This window comes from Gorilla gorilla, chromosome 1 (genome assembly GCF_029281585.2).
Source record: "Gorilla gorilla gorilla isolate KB3781 chromosome 1, NHGRI_mGorGor1-v2.1_pri, whole genome shotgun sequence".
Taxonomy (NCBI): Eukaryota; Metazoa; Chordata; class Mammalia; order Primates; family Hominidae; genus Gorilla; species Gorilla gorilla.
Genome location: NC_073224.2, coordinates 41,404,419 through 41,424,418, shown reverse-complemented (window position 1 = coordinate 41,424,418; position 20,000 = coordinate 41,404,419). Strand labels below are relative to the sequence as shown.

At 39.6% G+C, this 20,000-nt stretch overlaps 1 long non-coding RNA gene across 1 annotated transcript in view; it reads right to left on the bottom strand.

The window, feature by feature from the left end:
* LOC134758929 (uncharacterized) overlaps window positions 1–4,899 on the bottom strand; it is a 173,331-nt gene extending 168,432 nt beyond the window's left edge. Inside the window, exon 1 of the long non-coding RNA XR_010134702.1 lies at window positions 4,440–4,899. This is a non-coding gene — a long non-coding RNA (uncharacterized lncRNA). The remainder of the gene's footprint in view (window positions 1–4,439) is intronic.
* Window positions 4,900–20,000: the final 15,101 nt, after the last annotated feature.

Genomic DNA, 20,000 nt, shown 5'->3' with positions numbered 1-20,000 from the left:
TTCACAGGCTAGTATTGAGTGCCTGCAGCTTTTTCAGGTGCATGGTGCAAGCTGTCTGTGGAACTATTATTCTGGGGTCTGGAAGATGGTTGTCTTCTTTTCACAGCTCCACTAGGCAGTGCCCAGTGCAACCCCACATTTTCCCTTCACACTGCCCAAGCAGAGGTTCTCCATGAGGGCTCCAGCCCTGCAGGAGACTTCTGTTTAGACATCCAGGTGTTTCCATACATCTCTGAAATCTAGGTGGAGGCTCCCAAACCTCAACTCTTGCTTTCTGCACACCCACAGGCCCAACACCACTTGGAAGCTCCCAGGGCTTGGGGCTTGCACTCTTTTAGCCACATCTGAAACTGGAGTGGCTGGGATGCAGGGCACCATGTCCCGAGGCCACACAAAGCAGTGAACACACAAAATCATTTTTCCCTCCTATATCTCTAGGTCTGTGGTGGGAAGGACTGCTGTGACAGTCTCTGAAATGCCCTGGAGGCATCTGCCCCATTGTCTTGGCTATTAACATTCAGTTCTCCTTTACTTATGCAAATTTCTGCAGTCTTGAATTCTTCTCCCCAGAAAATGGGTTTTTCTTTTCTACCACATGGTCAGGCTTCAAATTTTCCAAATTTTTATGCTCTACTTCCCTTTTAAATGTAAGTTCTAGTTTCAGGTCATTTCTTTTTTTGGGCAAATGAACATAGGCTTTTAGAAGCAGCAGGCTATTTCTTGAGTGCTTTGCTGCTTAGAAATTTCTTCCATCAGATACCTTAAATCATCTCTCTGAAGTTTAAAATTTCACAGATTTCTAGAGCAGGGGCACAATGCCTCTAAGCTCTTTGCTAAAGCATAGCAAGAGTGACGGACCTCTATTCCGGTTCTCAGTAAGTTTCTTACCTTCATCTGAGACCTCCTCAGCCACTTCACTGTCTGTATCACTATCAACATTTTGGTCACAACCATTCAACAAGTCTCTAGGAAGTTTTCAACTTTCCCTCATCTTCCTGTCTTCTTCTGAGCCCTCCAGACTGTTCAGACGTCTGCCTGTTACCCAGTTCCAAAGTCGCTTCCACGTTTTCAGGTATCTTTAGCAATGTCCCATGGAAATATCCCACTTCTCTGGTACCTATTTTCTGTGTTAAGTCCATTGTCACACTGCTATAAAGAACTACCCAGGACTAGGTAATATATGAAGAAAAGAAGCTTAATTGACTCATAGTTCTACAAGCTATACAGGAAGCATGGCTAGGAGGTCTCAGGATACTTACAATCATGGTGGAAGGTGAAGGGGAAGCAAGCATGTCTTACCATGTAAAGCATGAGAGAACTTCTTTTCTATTATAACTTCTTTTAACTTTCAGACACCTATATACAAACCACATCTTATTAATTGTTGTACGTAAGTTTTCTTCAATCGTTTACTGTATTATAATCATTTAGCAAAGGGAGAAGTACTACATGCTTTTAAGAAACCAGATCTTATGAAATCTCACTCTCAATCATGAGAACAGCAAGAGGGAAATCCACACCCACGATCCAATCACCTCCCACCCAGACCCTCCCTAACACTAGGAATTACAATTTGACATGAGATTTGGGTGGGGACACAGAACCAAACCATATCACCACCTTTGACCAAATATTGTAGTGAAAAAATTCCCTTAATGACAATGACAACCCTTTGTTGCCAGATTATCCAACTTCTTAAACTTACTAGAAATCTGAATGTTTACATAAATATTATCTTTTCAAAAGAATGGCTATTGATTCAATATGAACAAATGTGATGTGGACCAACAAAACATATCTGCAAGCTGCATTCAATAAGTGCGACCCAATTGTCTCTGCTGTTTTGAACATTACACAAAGATTGGGTACTGTCAACATTCATAATAATAATAGCTATGCCAAATACACAAATAATCTAAGCAAGCACAGATATATAACTAATGAAACACTATGGGTGTTCACAGAGAGAGCAATAGTTAATCAGTGATTCATATTTGAGCCTGGATTTGAACAGTAGATAGTATTTTAAAGAAAACTATACTAATTTCTAATTGTCAGGATGTTTCCTGATTAAGCTAAAAATATGTGACTATGACTTTCAATTGGTTAAGTAGGTTATAAAGAAAGCAATTGTCATGGGTTGGAGTGTGTAAGCGGTCTACCCTTGCTTGAACAAATTACTTCACTGAAACCGTCACATATACAACCCCTAATTGTATTTGGCTAACTTATTTTATCAAAGGTTAGAAAAATAACTGCTATTAACCATGTTCAAGTCTTTTCTCTTACATTCTGTTCAGTCCAGATAGTTCAAAATGCATTGTTTCAATCATTGTGCTCATATAACTTCTTTTCTATTAATTTTCAAATATCTATATACAATGCCACATTATTGATGATTGTATGTAAGTTTTACTGAGTCATCTACAGTACTATAATCACTTAGTGAAATGATTTTCTACTTGCATTTTAGTACTAGAATAATGTCTTGCATATTATGTTTATAAGCTTATAAAACTTATGTTTAAACTTATTATACATAAATGTTTAATAAGTAAATGTGATTGACCTAGCATTTATTACGACATTAAGAAAAACTGGTTAAATAAGCAAAATATAGAAATTCATTTATTCAGATAATAATAGGCACTTACCTTGTGTAAAACAATTGATTATAATCTGTTCCTATAGCAACCTCGTCATGAATTAAAAGGAGGAAAAGAGTCAAGAGAAAGGGCTGAAACTGAGGGAGAAAGACAGGAGTCGAGTTTTCTCCAATTTTCCAAAAAGTAAAACTTAAAAGTGTCTCTTTAGTGAGTTGTATTTTATTGTAAGCAAGTGGAATATTTGACATTAAATATAATCTAGCATACAATTTCAGAATGGAAGCTATTATCCTTTGCCATATTTACCAGACTTGTTGCCTTATTGAAATGAAAACAGAATCACTAGAAGAATACCCATGAACACAGTAACAAACAGAAACTTTCTAGTTCTCCCATACACTTCCAGAAAGTAGTCTTGATTAAATCTGAATAGCTCAAGAACTAAATTTCAACTCAAGAGCAGTAAGTAATCAGAATGATATCAGCAAGATGACCAACTAGAAATACATGGCACTTATTCCCCCCTCACAAAAAGGAATAAAAACTAAAAATCAACACCTATATTTTGAGTAGAGACTGGGGAAATACATTGGAGAGCACCAGGGAAGTGGTGAAAGCCCTACAGAGCATGGAAGCCTAGCATTGCACCACAGAGAAAGGAGCAACGCATACTGCCTCTGCCACTGTGTCTCCCTGCCAGGATCAATTTGGAGTCAGGGGATACTTTATCTTACGGGAAAAAGGTAAACTGAAGATGCCCAGTGGTCTTCATTGTGGCCACACACGCCGGAAGTCCTTGTGGCAGGAGAGTTCTCCAGGCCTCACAGGCCATAAATCTAGTTTGGAGAGTAGTGGGGAGTTTGTGCACTTGCCTTGCCTCAGACTAGGAGCCTAAACTATAAAACTACTAGAAAAAAACATGGGAGGAGAACTTCAGGACATTGGTCAAGTAAGCATTTTTTAAATAAGACTCAAAAGCACTGCCAACAAAAGTAAAAATAGACAAATGGCACTACACCAATCTAGAAAGCTTTTGCACTGCCATACTTACAGACTGAAAAAACACCGACAGAATGGGAGACTATATTTGTAAACTGTACATCTGACAAGGGGTTAATATCCAGAATATATAAAGAACAGCAAAAAAACAAATAACCCAACATAAAAAATGGCCAAAAGACCCTAATAGGCATGTCACGAAATAAGACATACAAATGGCCAACAGGTACATGAAAAAAGGCTCAGCATCACTGATCATCAGGGAAATGCAAATAAAAGCCACAATGACATACTATCTCACTCCAGTTAGAAAAATTATTATCAAGACAAAGAAAATGTTGGAGTTTGCAGAGAAAACGGAACAATTATAGATTGCTGTGGAATTGTAAATGACTCTTAACTGCAGTTGAGTATGAAGTTCTAAATCTCACACATAAACAAAGCACTAGCACTACTTACTGTCTTTCTCATGAGACCGGATTGAGAATCTAAAGAGCTACAGGAAGAGAGATCATACTACTTGGAATTACTATGCATGTGGCATTTCCCCAAACTTCCTCTTGGCAAATATTCAGCAGACACCCTTGCTCTTTGCTGTGTTTCCCTCTTGCCTTTGCAAGACTGGGAATTTCTGAAGGCCAAGCTAGGGGAAATACAAATGAGAAGGAGGAAAGCAGAAGAGGCTAAGAAATTTTTCTTTCAAAGTTAAAATTAAAAACTTTTAGATATCAGCGTTCTGAAAAGTGAGAGCAGGAGACTGGAAAAAAGCAAAGAGCCCACCAAAGATTCCCTGAACATTTTACTCTCGAATCAATAGAAAGAGAAGATGCAAACCTTTATCGATTATAGTATCCAATTGTGTCCAGAATTGGTGGGTTCTTGGTCTCGCTGACTTCAGTAATGAAGCCGCAGACCCTCGCGGTGAGTTCTTACAGATGTGTCCGGAGTTTCTTTATTCTGGTGGGTTCGTGGTCTCGCTGGCTTCAGGAGCAAAGCTACAGACCTTCGCGGTGAGTGTTACAGTTCTTAAAGGCGGCGCCCCGTCTGGAGAAGTTTGTTCCTCCTGGCCGGAGTTGTTCGTCCCTCCTGGCGGGTTCGCCATCTCGCTGGCTTCAGGACTGAAGCTGCACACCTTCGCGCTGGCTTCAGGAGCAAAGACGCAGACCTTCACGGTGAGTGTTACAGCTCACAAACGCCGTGCGGATCCAAACACTGAGCAGCAACAAGATTTAGTGTGAAGACCAAAAGAACAAAGCTTCCATACTGTGTAAAGGAACCAGAGAGAGTTGCTACTGGCTAGCTCGGGCGGGCAGCCTGCTTTTATTCCCTTATCTGACCCCACCCACATCCTGCTGATTGGTCCATTTTACAGAGAGAGATTGGTCCGTTTTACAGAGAGTTGATTGGTCCTTTTTGACAGGGTGCCGATTGGTGCATTTACAAACCTTGAGCTAGACACAGAGTGCTGGTTGGTGCGTTTACAATCCTTTAGCTAGACACAAAAGTTCTCCAAGTCCCCACTAGACTAGCTAGACACAGAGCACTGATTGGTGCGTTTACAAACCTTGAGCTAGATACTGAGTGCTGAATGGCTTATTTACAATCCCTTAGCTAGACATAAAGGTTCTCCAAGTCTCCACCAGATTAGCTAGATACAGAGCGCCAACTGGTGCATTTACAAACCTTGAGCTAGACATAGGGCACTGATTGGTGTGTATACAATCCTCCAGCTAGACATAAAAGTTCTCCAAGTCCCCACTAGACTCAGGAGCCCAGCTGGCTTCACTTAGTGGATCCATCACCAGGCTGCAGGCGGAGCTGCCCCTCAGTCCCACCGTGCGCCCGCACTCCTCAGCACTTGGGCGGTGGATGGGACAGGGGGCGGTACACTTCAGGAAGGCTCAGGCAGTGCAGGAGCCCAGGGCGGGCGCGGCGGAGGCTCGGGCATGGCGGTCTGCAGGTGCCAAGCCCCGCCCCGCGGGGAAGCAGCTGAGGCCTGGCGAGAATTCCAGCGCAGCGCCGGCGGCCGGCGCTGCTGGGGGAACCGGCGCACTCTCTGCAGCTGCTGGCTCAGGTGCTAAGCTCCTCACTGCCTGGGGCCGGCAGCTGTGGCCGGCCGCTCCAAGTGCGGGGCCCGCCAAGCCCACACCCACCTGGAACTCGCGCTGGCCCGCAAACGCCACGCACAGTCCCAGTCGGGGCCTCTCCCTCCACACCTCCCCGCAAGCTGTCGGAGGTGGCTCCGGCCTCAGCCAGCCCGCAGAGGGGCCCACACAGCGCAGTGGCGGGCTGAAGTGCTCCCCGAGCATGACCAGAGCAGAGAGCATGACCAGAGCAGATGCCGAGGCCGAGGAGGCGCTGAGAGCGAGCGAGGGCCGCCAGCACGTTGTCACCTCTCATAATGACATGAACAAAGTGTCTTATTTCTCAAATCTTTCCAAATGTTTAGCAAATGTTGCAGACACAGAATAAGGTAATGTTATAGTTGGTCTGGAGACGTTTGCCTTTGGAAAGAATCATTTGAAGTTACCTTATCTAAGCTCACTTTTTTTTTTTCCTGAGATGGAGTCTGGCTGTGTCGCCCAGGCTGGAGTGCAGTGGCACGATCTTGGCTCACTGCAACCTCTGCCTTCCTGGTTCAAGTGATTCTCCTGCCTCAGCCTCCTGAGTAGCTGAGACTGCATGCATGCACCACCACGCTTAGCTACTTTTTTGTATTTTTAGTAGAGATGGGGGACGGGGTTTCACTATGTTGGCCAGGCTGTTCTCCAACTCCTGGCCTCAGGCAATTCATGCACCTCGGCCTCCCAAAGTGCTGGGATTACAGGCGTGAGCCACCATGCCCAGCCAACTCCTCCTCATTTTTTAGGTGTGAAAATTGAGAATCCTTGAAGTAAAGTAAATTGCCCAAGGTTAACACTGGAAATAAGCAGCTGAGCCAAGGCTAGAAACTTCATCTTCTGATGCCCGGGCTTTACTGTGCTCCAATATCATTGTAATCACAACAGTGTTTTGTAGCTGTGTGATGATAATATCAAAACAAATTTTTACAGTCAGATAAAAAAATTAGTCTCAAGAAGAACATTAAGGAATTAAGAAAGCATTCATGGTTTTGCTTCTTTTTTTTTTTTTTTTTTTTTTTTTTTTTTTTTTTGAGACGGAGTCTTGCTCTGCTGTCGCCCAGGCTGGAGTGCAGTGGCGCAATCTCTGCTCACTGCAAGCTCCGCCTCCTGGGTTCATGGTTCATGCCATTCTCCTGCCTCAGCCTCCTGAGTAGCTGGGACTACAGGCGCCCGCCACCATGCCTGGCTAATTATTTTTGTATTTTTAGTAGAGACGGGGTTTCACCGTGTTAGCCAGGATGGTCTTGATCTCCTGACCTCGTGATCGCCCACCTCGGCCTCCCAAAGTGCTGGAATTACAGGCGTGAGCCACCGTGCCCGGCCGGTTTTGCTTCTTTAAAGACATTTTATTGAGCTAGACGTGCATGTAGTCCCAGCTACTTGGGAGGCTGAGGCAAGTGGATAACTTGAGCCCAGCAGTTTGAGGCCATAGAGCACAATGATTATTCCTGTGACTAGCCACTGCACTGCAACCTGGACAATATAGCAAAACCCTGTGTCTTAAAAAAAAGACCAAAAGACCAAAACTAAAAAAAAAAAAAAAAAAAAGACATTTTAAATTCCAATAGAATCATACAATTAGTAAAACATTTGACCAGTGAACAACGTGAGGATTAGGGACTCCAACCTTCATGCAGTGAAAAATTCTTGTACAACTTTTGATTCCCCCTAAACTTAACTATTAATAACCTACTGTTGATGAGAAGCAGAAGCCTTACTGATCACATACGCAGTAAATTAACACATATTTTGTGTGCTATAAGTATTATATACCGTATTCTTAAAGTAATAAAGAAAACATAAAATGTTATTAAGAAAATCATCAAGAAGATGTATTTACTATTCATTAAGTGGAAGTGGATCTTCGTAAAGTTCTTCATCCTCATCATCTTCAGTTTGAGTGGGCCAAGGAGGAGGAGGAAGAGGAAGGGTTGGTCTTACTATCTCAGATGTGGCAGAGTTGGGACAGACGGAGAAGGTAGAAGGTGGGATAGAAGAGGCAAGCACATTTGGTGTAACTTTATAGAAATGCATTGTAAGGCCGGGCGCGGTGGATCATGCCTGTAATCGCAGCACTTTGGGAGGCCGAGGCGGGCAGATCACTAGGTCAGGAGTGCCAGACCATCCTGGCCAACACGGTGGAACCTTGTCTCTACTAAAAATATAAAAATCAGCTGGGTGTGGTGGCGGGCACCTGTACTCGGGAGGCTGAGGCAGGAGAATCACTTGAACCCAGGAGGCGGAGGTTGCAGTGAGCTGAGATCACACCACTGCACTCCAGCCTGGGTGACACAGCGAGATTCTATCTCAAAAAAAGAAAAGAAAAGAGAAAGAAAGAAAGAAAGAAAGAAGGAAAGAGAGAAAGGAAGGAAGGCAGGCAGGAAGGAAAGAAAGAAAGACATCGTAATTTCTGTCTGACATTTCTCAAAAGGTTTCTGTGCAGTATCAGTTCTTCTTCCACCATTTGCTTTCGTTTTAGTGTCCATATTGTAGAAGAGTTCATGTCGTGAAAGAAGTCAAAAGCAATCTTGAATAAGCGGAACCCTTCTGCCAGATGGTCTAATGTCAATTTGCTTTCTGGCACTGCTTCTTCTATGTCTTCATCCTCATTGTCTGGCACTGGTTCAGAAGCACTCATCTCCATCAAGTCATCTCCTATTAGTTCCTCTAGCGTGGTGTCTATTAACTCTTGAATTTTTCTAAGATCCATATCTTGAAACTCTTCCCCCACTACATCTTATGCCATATCCAAATCTCTTTCATGATTTCCTTGATTTGCTCTGTTGTGTATCTTCGGCATTCACGCACACATCTGGACACAGTTTTCTCCAGCAGGAATTTATTGTTTCGGGTTGATGGCTTTCCCAGCTTTTTCTATAGCAATGGTGATATTTTCAGTCCTGCAATCCTTCTAGACCTTCGTTGACAATCTTTTCCATAGGGTGCTGTGTATAATGAGTCTGAGGGGTCCTTATGAACTCCTGATCTAGACGCTGAGTTAAAGATGCTGTGCTTGGAGATAAGCAGATCACTTTGACACCATGGGGTTCTGGGTGGCCAGGGGCATGTCCAATGCAAAAATAATTGTCCAATAGTAAAAGACAGTCCTTTCCTGGCAAGGTACTTCCTGACTTCGGGGACAAAGCTTCAGTGGAAACAACCCAGAAAAGTGGCTGTCATTGTCCAGGTCTTCTTCGTATACAACCAAAAGACTGGCAGCTGATGTTTACCTCTTCCCTTCAAGGCTCAAGGGTTAGTAGCTTTGTAGATAAGGCAGTCCTGATCCTAAATCTGATTACATTTGCACAAAACAGTGGAGTTAGCCTATCCCTTCCTGCCTTAAATCCTGATGCTTGCTTCTCTTCCTTAATAATAAATGTTCTTTCTGGTTTGTGGGGTTTTTTTTTGTTTGTTTGTTTTTCTTTTTTCAGAGCGGCACTTCTGTCTGCATTAAAAATCTGTTCAGGCAGATTCCTTTCTCCTCAATGATTTTCTTAATGGCATCTGGGAAATCATCTACTGCCTCTTGGTTGACAGAAGCTACTTCTCCTATGATCTTGACATTTTTAAAAGCCACACCTTTTTCTAAAATTATAAAACCATCTTTTGCTGGTACTAAGTTCTCCAGCTTTAAGTCCTCCACCTTCTCTTCAAGTTGTTGTCATAGAATGACTTTGCTTTTTCTTGAATCATATTAGAGTCTATAGGTATACCTTTCTTATAGTAATTCTGCACTCACATAAATGCTGCATTTTCAATACAAGATCTAAAGGTATTTTGCAAAATGTGCAAGATTTTCTTGCCTGTTGGGATAGATGCAGCAATAGCTTCACAAATTTCCTTTTATTTATTTATTTTACAATAGTCCTTATGCTCGATTCATTTGTCTTGAAATGACCGGCAACTGTAGCTGTAGAACTCAATCTGACATATCAAGCAATTCAGCTTTTCTTTTAATGTCAGACTTTTCCCTGCTTCTGAGGAGCACTTTCAGCATCACAAGTGGCACTTCATATGAGTTCCAGTCTATTATTCAAGGTTTACAGGTATGGCACTAAACATGATGGAAAATACATGAGAACCATGAAAGATCACTTTCTACTGCAACATGAAATTTGCTAGAGAGCCAAAATGTTCATCAGGAGATAATTAGCATCACATGAAATTTTGAGCAGTATTTGCAACACTTGAGCTCAAGGCAATAGTAACAGGAGGTGGCTATAAAATTCATACAGTATGTACTACAGTTAATTGTATGCGGTTATGATTTAATACTTCATCTTTACTTTTGTTCACATTTTACTAAACTGCACCATGTAAGGTCTGTGTTTGTGTGCAGAAATTTTTATAACTTTTAATTTTTTATAATAGATTTTTGTATATTTTATAGTAGTAAATGATGAAGTAAACTAGTAGCTACATACATTTTATGCATTACTTACCTTTTTCTTAATTTTATGATTATTTCTAGGCTACTCAGTTTGTCTGAGTGTTTTAAAATTATTTTTCATGTCTTCAAAAAATTTTCGGTGTGTTTTTTTAATTTGCATATAAGTGGACTTGCACACCTTAAATTCATGTTGTTCAAAGAATCAACTGCATATGTGCCACAATTCTGAATTAAGGAAAGGGCCTTCTAACATTTTTGTCTTTGCTTTTCACAGTGCAAATGCTGCCTAGTCCTTGTTTGTATTTCTGGAGATAGAAAAGGAATCTGTTGGCTGAGGTTGCCTCCTTTGTTTTGCCTCTAGCTTTTCTTTATTAACTTTTACTTACACTGATCAATGATCCTTCAGTTACAAACTCTCAGAAGTTTATCTTCTGCAAATGAGTTATTCAAGAAAGTAAGGATTTTGCTGAAATGGTGTCACCCCCAATACTTTATGAGGACTCAGCTCCTACTAGCCTTTATTGAGGGCGTAGATGCCAAGCACTGTGTTTGATGCTTTATAAACATTAGCACATTTTACTGTCTAAGTCTCTGAATGCATTCCGCACATATATTTTGCTGACCTGTAAAGCCATAACCATGAGTTTTGCCTATTAATAAATGTTCTTAGTTGGTCTTTTTGAGTCTTTTCAATCTCGAGTTCCCAAATTAAGGGAATGTAGCTCTCTTAATTCTTAATTTTGTTTGGCAGGTAGTTTGTTTGAAAAGTCATAAAATGCAGGGAGCTATATTTAAACAAATGGTATAAATAGACAAACACCAATGTTTAAGACTCAGTCCTATATCCTACTAGCTATGTAGCCTTGGGAAAATTGCTTCACTTATTTAGGCCTTACTATTCTCATCTATTTAATTGACCTAACAACTTGTGTTTCGATCTTGTGGGCAGACTGTGAAGCAAATGTGATGGTGGTTATAACCCACTATTCAAAAGCAAAGTGTAATCTATTATATGAAGAGAAATAAGTGAACTTAGTTATCATCAAGAATTTTATAAATATGTTGTACATTTTTTATAACTGGTATCATGACTTGAACAATTTTTAGGCCTCACAGTTGACATTGGATCTTATTACTAAATTTCAATTCTTTATTATTAACAATCTTGAAAGTTTACTATATTGTGTAAAAGATCTCAGAATCACCAAGAAAGCATGCTAACCTGCAAAACACGGCATGGGGCAAAGCTTCACACTGAGAGCTGGGCAACCACTCTTGACTTTTTTCCACAACCTTAAAATAATACTCTCAAGAACCAATAATCACATTCTTCTTGCTGATAGAACATTTCTAGTTGAGTACAAGCTCAGGCATGTTGCATTGGGTGTTTTGAGAATACAATACACCATTCTCATACTTAAATGTACATTCTGAAATTTATGTATATAAAACATTTAACCATCATTTTATCACCATTGACCTGTAATGTAATAGAAGCCTCAAAGGTATCTCATAAAATCTGTGGAAAGACATCAATAGGGAATCAATCAAGTTGAATTATTTTTTTTCTGGTTACAAGGATTTCTTCTCATAGACTTTTAGGACTGATCATAATTCTTACCTAAACTGGTTTACTTATCTGGAATATTCACTTTCACTCTGTATTAATTAGGGTAGGCCCACAATAGGTGAAGGCTCAGACACAACAGAAGTTTCTTGTTGCAGTTTTAGAAAATTTTGCTTGTATAAAAGTACTGGTGTGGTAAACACATGGGTGGGGCTGTCCTATTTCACATAGCTATTCAGAGACCCAGGATGACAGAAGCTCTGTCATCGTCAACATATGACTTCCAAGTCCATGCTGGGGTCATCTGCATTCCAGCTAGCTGGAAAGACGGAATAATATGAATGAGCACATATGTAAGATTTTTATGGGCTACATCTTGGAGTTGAACATACCACTTCTACTCACTCACATTTCATTGACTAGAACTCAGCCCTGTGGCCATACATAACTGCAAAGGAGGCTGGGAGATGCAATTTAGCTGGGTGCCCAGGAACAAAAGGACAACAAAGGTTTTAGTAGCAGCTAGCACACTGTGCCACAGTGACATCTCCTGAATATCTACATGGAGGATAACCAGATTTTTTGATAAATAGGCTGATAATATTTTATACTCACCGGTGCCCTATATCAATAAGTATTTACTAAACATCCACTGAATACCTTTATTATTCAGGCAATGATTTTGTGCTCAGATGTGTACTCCAGGCTCAGTGCAGAAGAATCAGGCCCAACAAGTCAAATTTCCACTTAGAGAATTCAGAGTAACAAAAGCTGAGTTTCTACCCCAATTTAACTTTTCCTGACCAAAAATATTTCTCAAAACTCCAGACTTTAAAAAATATAAAAAGAGATCCTCACGGAGTTCTTGCTCTATCAAAAGTTATATAATCCCTTATAATAAAATCTTTATATTCTTTCTTTAAAACTTTTTTTTTCAGATTCAGGGGGTACACATGCAGGTTTATTCCATGGGTCTATTGTGTGATGCTGAGGTTTTGGGTATGAATGCTCCTGTCACTCAGGTACTGAGCATAGTACCCAAAAGCTGGTTTTTCAACCCTTTCCTTCCTGTACTAGTTTTTCAGCACTTTCCTTTAGTAGTCCCCAGTGTCTATTGTTGCCATCTTTATGGCCATGAGTACACCATGGTTAGCTCCCACTTATAATGAGAACATGCAGTATTTGGTTTTCTGTTCCTGTGTTAATTCACTTAGGATAAATGGCCTCCAGCTGCATGCATGTTGCTGCTGCAAAGGACATTACTTCATTCTTTCTTTTTCCATTATTTTATTATACTTTAAGTTCTAGGGGGAGGGATAGCATTAGGAAAAATACCTAATGTAAATGATGACTTCATTCTTTTTTATGGTTGTGTTGTATTGCATGGTGTATGTGTAATACATTTTCTATATCCAATCCACTGTTAATGGGCACCTAAGTTGATTCCATATCTATGCTATTGTGAGTAGTGCTGCTATGAACATATGAGTGCATGTGTCTTTCCGGTAGAGCAATTCGTTTGCTTTTGGATATGTACCCAGTAATGGGATTGTCGAGTCAAATGGTAGTTCTAAGTTCTTTGAGAAATCTCCAAACTGCTTTTCACAGTTGCTGAATGAATTTACACTCCCATCAACAGTGTATAATTGTTCCCTTTTCTCCACAGCCCCACCAGCACCTGTTGCTTATTGACCTTTTAATAATAGCCATTCTGACTGGTGTGAGATGGTATTTCACTGCGGTTTTGATTTGCATTTCTCTGACTTATAAAATCTTTTTATTCTTGATCATAGACCCAGTCAGGACATTTTAAAGGAATAAATGATTTTGTGTGAGGGAACAGGAATTGAGGATGAGACCATGAAGCTTGGTTGATGCAGGATTCCTTTTTTCAGTACGGAATAAAGTGTATATTTCAAATGTACACAGTAACATTATATGTGTATCAATGAAATAAAAGTTTTAAGAAATATTATTTATGAATCACTGATGCTTTCTATTACATTCATACACTTAAAAAAATACTGGCCACAATTGTTTAACCCGCTAATAGCTTACAACTGGAGATTGAAAAACCCATGGTTTAAGGAACAGAGCAAGAGTTTTGGGTTTGTGTGGACTTACACTCTTGCCCTGAGGCAGGTTAACATCTTTTGAGCTTCATATTTTATTCATAAAATGATCTTGTTCTTTATTGGGTGATAGTATGAGTTGACTGATAGTTAACTTGTAATGTGGCTGGCATGTGAAACACTCAATAAATGTTCATCTCCTGATAAATATAAGGTTTCTCTTATCCTCCCCTCTTTTTAATTTTTTCCTTTGCTTCTGTAGTTTCTTATTGTGCTAGTGACATGGTAAACTAGGACTGGAAGCAGATATTATCATCTAGATCTAAAAACATGATATTATAACTGTGCTTGTTATCAGGATGATTGTGGCAGTTCTTATCTCAACAGTCTTGGTAAGTTTTTCCCTTGAACTTAAAGTGTTTCTTTTTTTACTGAGCACTGGAGATCCTAAGTGAAATAGAGAATATGTTAAATATCATAGTAGTTGTTGGTACCATTCACTGATATTTCAGGTTGTCATCCATTCATCAAGTAACGGGGATTGCGCTCCCCATGTCCCTCTTGAAGTGAGATATGAGAAGAGGTGACGTGTCACTTCGCAGTGGGAGTCTTTAAAACCAAACAATGTGCACATGTACCCTAAAACTTAAAGTATAAAAAAAAAAATTGTCCTTTTCTTTCACATTCCCAGGATGGCAGTAGTGTTTCACATCAGAAGGCCCATCAGTTTGTCTCTGAATGAGAACAACTAGGAACAGGGCCTACTGAACTGAAATTTGCATATAACATGAGCTAGAAATAATTTTTTTAAACACTGATAATTGTCAGTTATTACCAAAGTGCAGCCTAGCATATTTTGACTGATAAAAATGCAATTTTCCTTTATTCATATAAACAATTGTATTAGTTTGCTAAGGCTGCCATAGCAAAGTAACACAGACTGGGTGACTGAACAGAAATTTATGTTCTGATAATTCTGAAGGTTATAATTCCAAGATCAAAGTATTGGCAGGGTTGATTTCTTCTGACGTCTTTCTCCTTGGCTCATAAATAACCATCTTCTTCCTGTATCTTCACAGTCTTCCCTCTGTGGCCATCTGTGTCCTAATTTTCTCTTCTTTACCAGTCACGTTGGATTAGGGTTCACCCTAATGGCCTCATTTTAACTTTAAATACCCTATCCCCAAATACAGTCATGTTTTGAGATATTAGGGGTTAGGACTTCAAAATAAGAATTTGAGGGGACACAAGTCAGCCCATAATATTAATAGTAATGTTTGCTCACTTGATCTAGGGTGCATTATTTTACCTAACTTACCGAACAGAAATATAAGCCTCTATTGTAACCATGATTTTGACCAGAAGCTAGTAATTAGTTTGAGATGATATCATATAAGTATCTAAACCAACTTAATTCACCTGGCATTTGGGGTCAAAAAAACAGAACCATTTATTATTAGTTTTCATAGGTCATCAACATCCAACAACTACATCCATGTGGATCCAAAACAACTATAGAAATGTATAGAAATGTGTATAATTGATCAAATAAATAGGATTTTTATTTCATTTAATAAAATATAACCTCTGCAAAAACAAAGACTGCATTTTTTTTATTAAAAAAGACTGTGATAGTCAAATAAATACATTGAACAATTCATGAATGAGAACCCAAAATCCAAAACCTTTCACTGACTGGATTTGCATAGCCTAAGAATATTAAGCATAACTCCTCAGGCCGGGCGCGGTGGCTCACGCCTGTAATCCCAGCACTTTGGGAGGCTGAGGCAGGTGGATCATGAGGTCAGGAGATCGAGACCATCCTGGCTAACACGGTGAAACTCCGTCTCTACTAAAAATACAAAAAAATAACCAGGCATAGTGGCGGGCACCTGTAGTCCCAGCTACTCGGGAGGCTGAGGCAGGAGAATGGCGTGAACCCAAGAGCCAGAGCTTGCAGTGAGCCAAGATTGTGCCACTGCACTCCAGCCTGGGTGACGGAGCGAGACTCCATCTCAAAAAAAAAATATATATATATATATATAACTCCTCGAAGATGGCATTCGTATGTGGGAGATAATGTCTCAGAAAGAAGCATACTTCTAGGATATGAATACACACACCTCCACAATTCTTATCTACTTAGTCTCATCATTACTATCCTACTAGTAATGGGTTGGATAACCAATGTCATTGAAAGAATTGCAAATTAAAAAAAAAATCTCAGTGCCCCAGAAAGCCACTAGAATTTGAGGTATAGGGAGGATGCTAAAGATAAGGGAGTAACAGCTGTCACTAGTAGAATGATGGTAATCATTTTACTGTGTGGTAATAATAGCAACGATACCTGGAAAAATAACATCCTTGGGTCATTCCAGAGATCTATGCGATAGTATTGAATTGCAGGCATTTCTCTGATACTGAGTAGAGGAAGAGTAGCCCTCCCTACTAATGTTACTGTGGGAATGCAAATCATGAAAAAATATATATGGCCTATAAATACTGTGCTCAGGTCATTTAAAAAAAATTAAAACTCTTGTTCTACAAGTTGTAATTCATGGATGACTTGAATATGGAGGAGGAAATATAGTACAATTTAAGGAAAGAACTGAACTGGAACACATAGCACATTCCTTCCCATAACACATTCACTGTGTTATGGTTTTCTGATTCATCTTCATGATAAATTAGCCAAAGGGTCTTGGGTGAGTCACTTAACCTCTCTGGACCCCAGTTTCCTCATTTATAAAGCCAGAAGCCCAACAAAAGAGCTACTGAGACTCTTGTCTGATTGAAGTAAGCAGTTGCAGAGGCAGAGCCTGCCTCTTTTGACCTATTTGCCCCCAGACTTTCTTCTGGCAATGCCAGTGTTCCTTGGGACCCCTCCTTGGAACTCAGGCTTCTCAAACCACTGAACATAGCTCATCTAGAAATCATCTGTGGTCAATCCCATTACTGGATTTATATCCAAAGGGATATAACTCATTCTACTTTAAAGACACATGCATGCATATGTTCATTGCAGCCGTATTCACAACAGCAAAGACATGAAACCAACCTAAATGCCCATCAGTGGTAGACTGGGTAAAGAAAATGTGGTACGTATACACTATGCAACACTATGCAGCCATAAAAGAAGAACAAGATCATGTCCTTGGCTTGAGATCATTATCCTCAGCAAACTAACACAGAAACAGAAAACCAAATACTGCATAATTCTCACTTATAAGTGGGAGCTAAATGATGAGAACACATGGACACATAGAGGAGAGCAACGCATACTGGGACATTTTGGAGAGTGGAGGGTGGGAGGAGGGAGAAGATCAGGAAAAATGAATAATGGATACTAGGCTTAACACCTGTGTGATGAAATAATCTGTACAATAAACCTCTATGACACAAGTTTACCTATATAACAACCTGCACTGTACTCCTGAACTTAAAATAAAAGTTAAATTTAAAAAAGGAAAAATAAAAGCTCTCTGTGGTCCTCTCAGTCACTAAAATTCTGCAACCCATGTGAGATTATCTCATTATTAAGTTCCTAAGTATAAACTGACATTTATAGTTTGTCTGGAGATGCAAATTTGCCTGAATTTTGAGAGGGGCATTCATTAGTCAATGCTTTTCCAAACATTTAGATATCTGCTGTTCCCTCTCCTTGAAATTCATTCTGTTCTCTTTTATTCTCCCTTCCCATAACACATTCACTATTTCTATTAGAAAAACTCCTGCTCAACATTACAAACCCTATTCAGGGTTTCCTATGTTCTCTATGAAAGGTTCCCTACTACCCCATGTAAACTTCTGCTGGCTTTCAACCCAATTCCTCCATTTTTCTTTCCTTTGACATTATCCAAACTTCTGTGTTTCCATGGACCTCAGTGTCCTGTGATTATTTCTTTATGTAACCACTTGTCTTTTTCTGGCAAAAAAAAAAAAAGAACCTGTGTCACTCATCTTTACATCTCTATTTGCCACACCTAACACTGTGCTTAATTGTTATTAGTATGCACTCAAGAGTTTTATTAGACTGACGAGATATTTTGAATATAAAGCAACTCTGTAATAGTAACGCACAGAAGCCAGTTAAGGGGTGAAACTGAGTTCACAGAAGCCCCCACATGGAGCTGAGTTCGTTAATTTAATAACAAGCAGATCTGAATTCTTCCTTAATAGATTCAACACTGAGGAAGTGGGATGGGAACAGAGGTGGGCTAAGGAGTGGTCGTTAGCTTTGCTATATTACAGTATTGAAAATAAGATTCTCCCCTTGTAAAACTTTTGCTTTATTCATTTCTCTTTAGTCATTATTATTTTTTCTGGGAAACTGAAGGCTCTTATTTGAAGATTTTTTTTTTTCTGGAGTACCCACCCTGGGCTTGAGCATGATGTCCTAGAACAAAATATTCCCAGGAGAAACTTGAGTGAGGAGACAAAAACAAGGTCATTTTTAAAACAGCTTCAAAAGTTAGCCTGCCTCCAAGTTTTTTCCCAGAAGCAGAACCCAAACGCTAAAAAAAGGATAATCTAGGTTAAACCACTGACTCCCGAAATGTAGTTGCACGTCTTATATGCTCATTGTTCATTATTCAAATGTGGAATACATCGACTTTTCTCTGGGAGTGAGGAGAGATGGGACTATAAAAGTATGCTATTAGTGCTAATTACACCTTGCCTTTCACCTTGTTAGCAGAGCAAAGCTAAAATTTAACGTGATCGACAGGCAGTTTGACTGGGTATTCTTTATTTTAGTAGCCTATGATTTTTCAGTTTTAACTAGCAGAGAAAATAATCAATTTGTTGAGGATAAAACATCAAAATGAAATGAAAATATTACAGTTATTATAAGCTAAAGCACATCAGTAGCTGATTTAGCCATCACCTGAAACGCAACAACATCCTGGTAGCAGAATTCAGATTATTTAGTGAGAAAGTCTTGACTTACACTGGAAATCCATGGTGAGTATGATGTAGTGACTTTGCCTAAACAGGAAACTGCAAAGAGGGGAGAGTAGAGGAGGCCTGCTGGATACTGTGCAAGTAGAGTCACAAGTAAATTGACAATGTTTTGATCTTCTTATTTCTTGGCCAGTGCAGACAAAGGTCTAGGCAAGAAGTCAAAGCCAGATGACTAAAAAATAATTATAAACCTTCTTAAATTCGAAATCTCTATAGTTAGCGGGGAAGCAGCTGACCAGGATGAAGTACGACAATACTCAGAACATCAGGATATGTATTTGGCAATTTGGCTTCACTGTGCCAAGTTTTAAACTTTCTTATTTAAGAAAGAGCCTCTTAATCTGAGCGAATGGGCTCAACTATATGTTATGTCTGTGCCTGTATATTAGTGGTAAAGAATGCCAACCCTCTACTAAGGAACAAACATGGATTATCTGATTTAATCCTTACAACCCTATGGTGCAGGGACTATTACAAGCCCCATTGTGCAGATAAGGTACAACATTGTTCAATAATGTATGCAAGGTCACAGAGCCAGAAAGTGACTTTAAACTCAGGCAACCTGACTCTAAAGCCAACACTTTACTGCTCCTGCAGTAAAAATAGGAAAGGTGCAGGCCTTGTAGGAATTTCTAAGGAACAAGTGAAATTAATATCAGAGCAAATCATTTTATTAGTGCTCTTAAAATCTTCAAAGAGGCAATAGCTTAAATGATTGGAACCACCAAGGAATTTGAAATTTACTTTACCAGTGTCTTTCAAATATGTTGAGGAGGCCCAGCCCCTGAAAACGATGGCATTCTTCTCAGAACATCATGAAATAATGATGTAGCCAAGGACATCATTGGAAGTAGGAAAAAACTTTATTCTCAGAAAATATGCTTGCGTTCTGAACCTCTAAATAGGACCAATAATATATATAATATTTGGAGAAATCACATTTGTTTTCAAGTTTTTACTTTCATATTTTTGCCTATTGGTCATTCCTTTTACCCTCTGTTAACAGGGGACAAATGGTAGCAAGTCTCATTTTTCCGCATTTAGGAAAAATCAAAGATGAAATGAATAATATTCTGCATTAATTCATTTTTCTGCAATTTTGGAAAAGAACATGATGTCCTATTGCAAGACAATAAGCTTGTTCATCTTCTGGAACACTCCCAGAGAACGGTCAGGAACCACTGGACAGACCAGAAAATGTCCTAAGCTTTGTTACTTTGAGAATACCTTTGCCATAAAAGCTTTTTTAGTTGTATATTTTGAATATAATTGTATAACTAA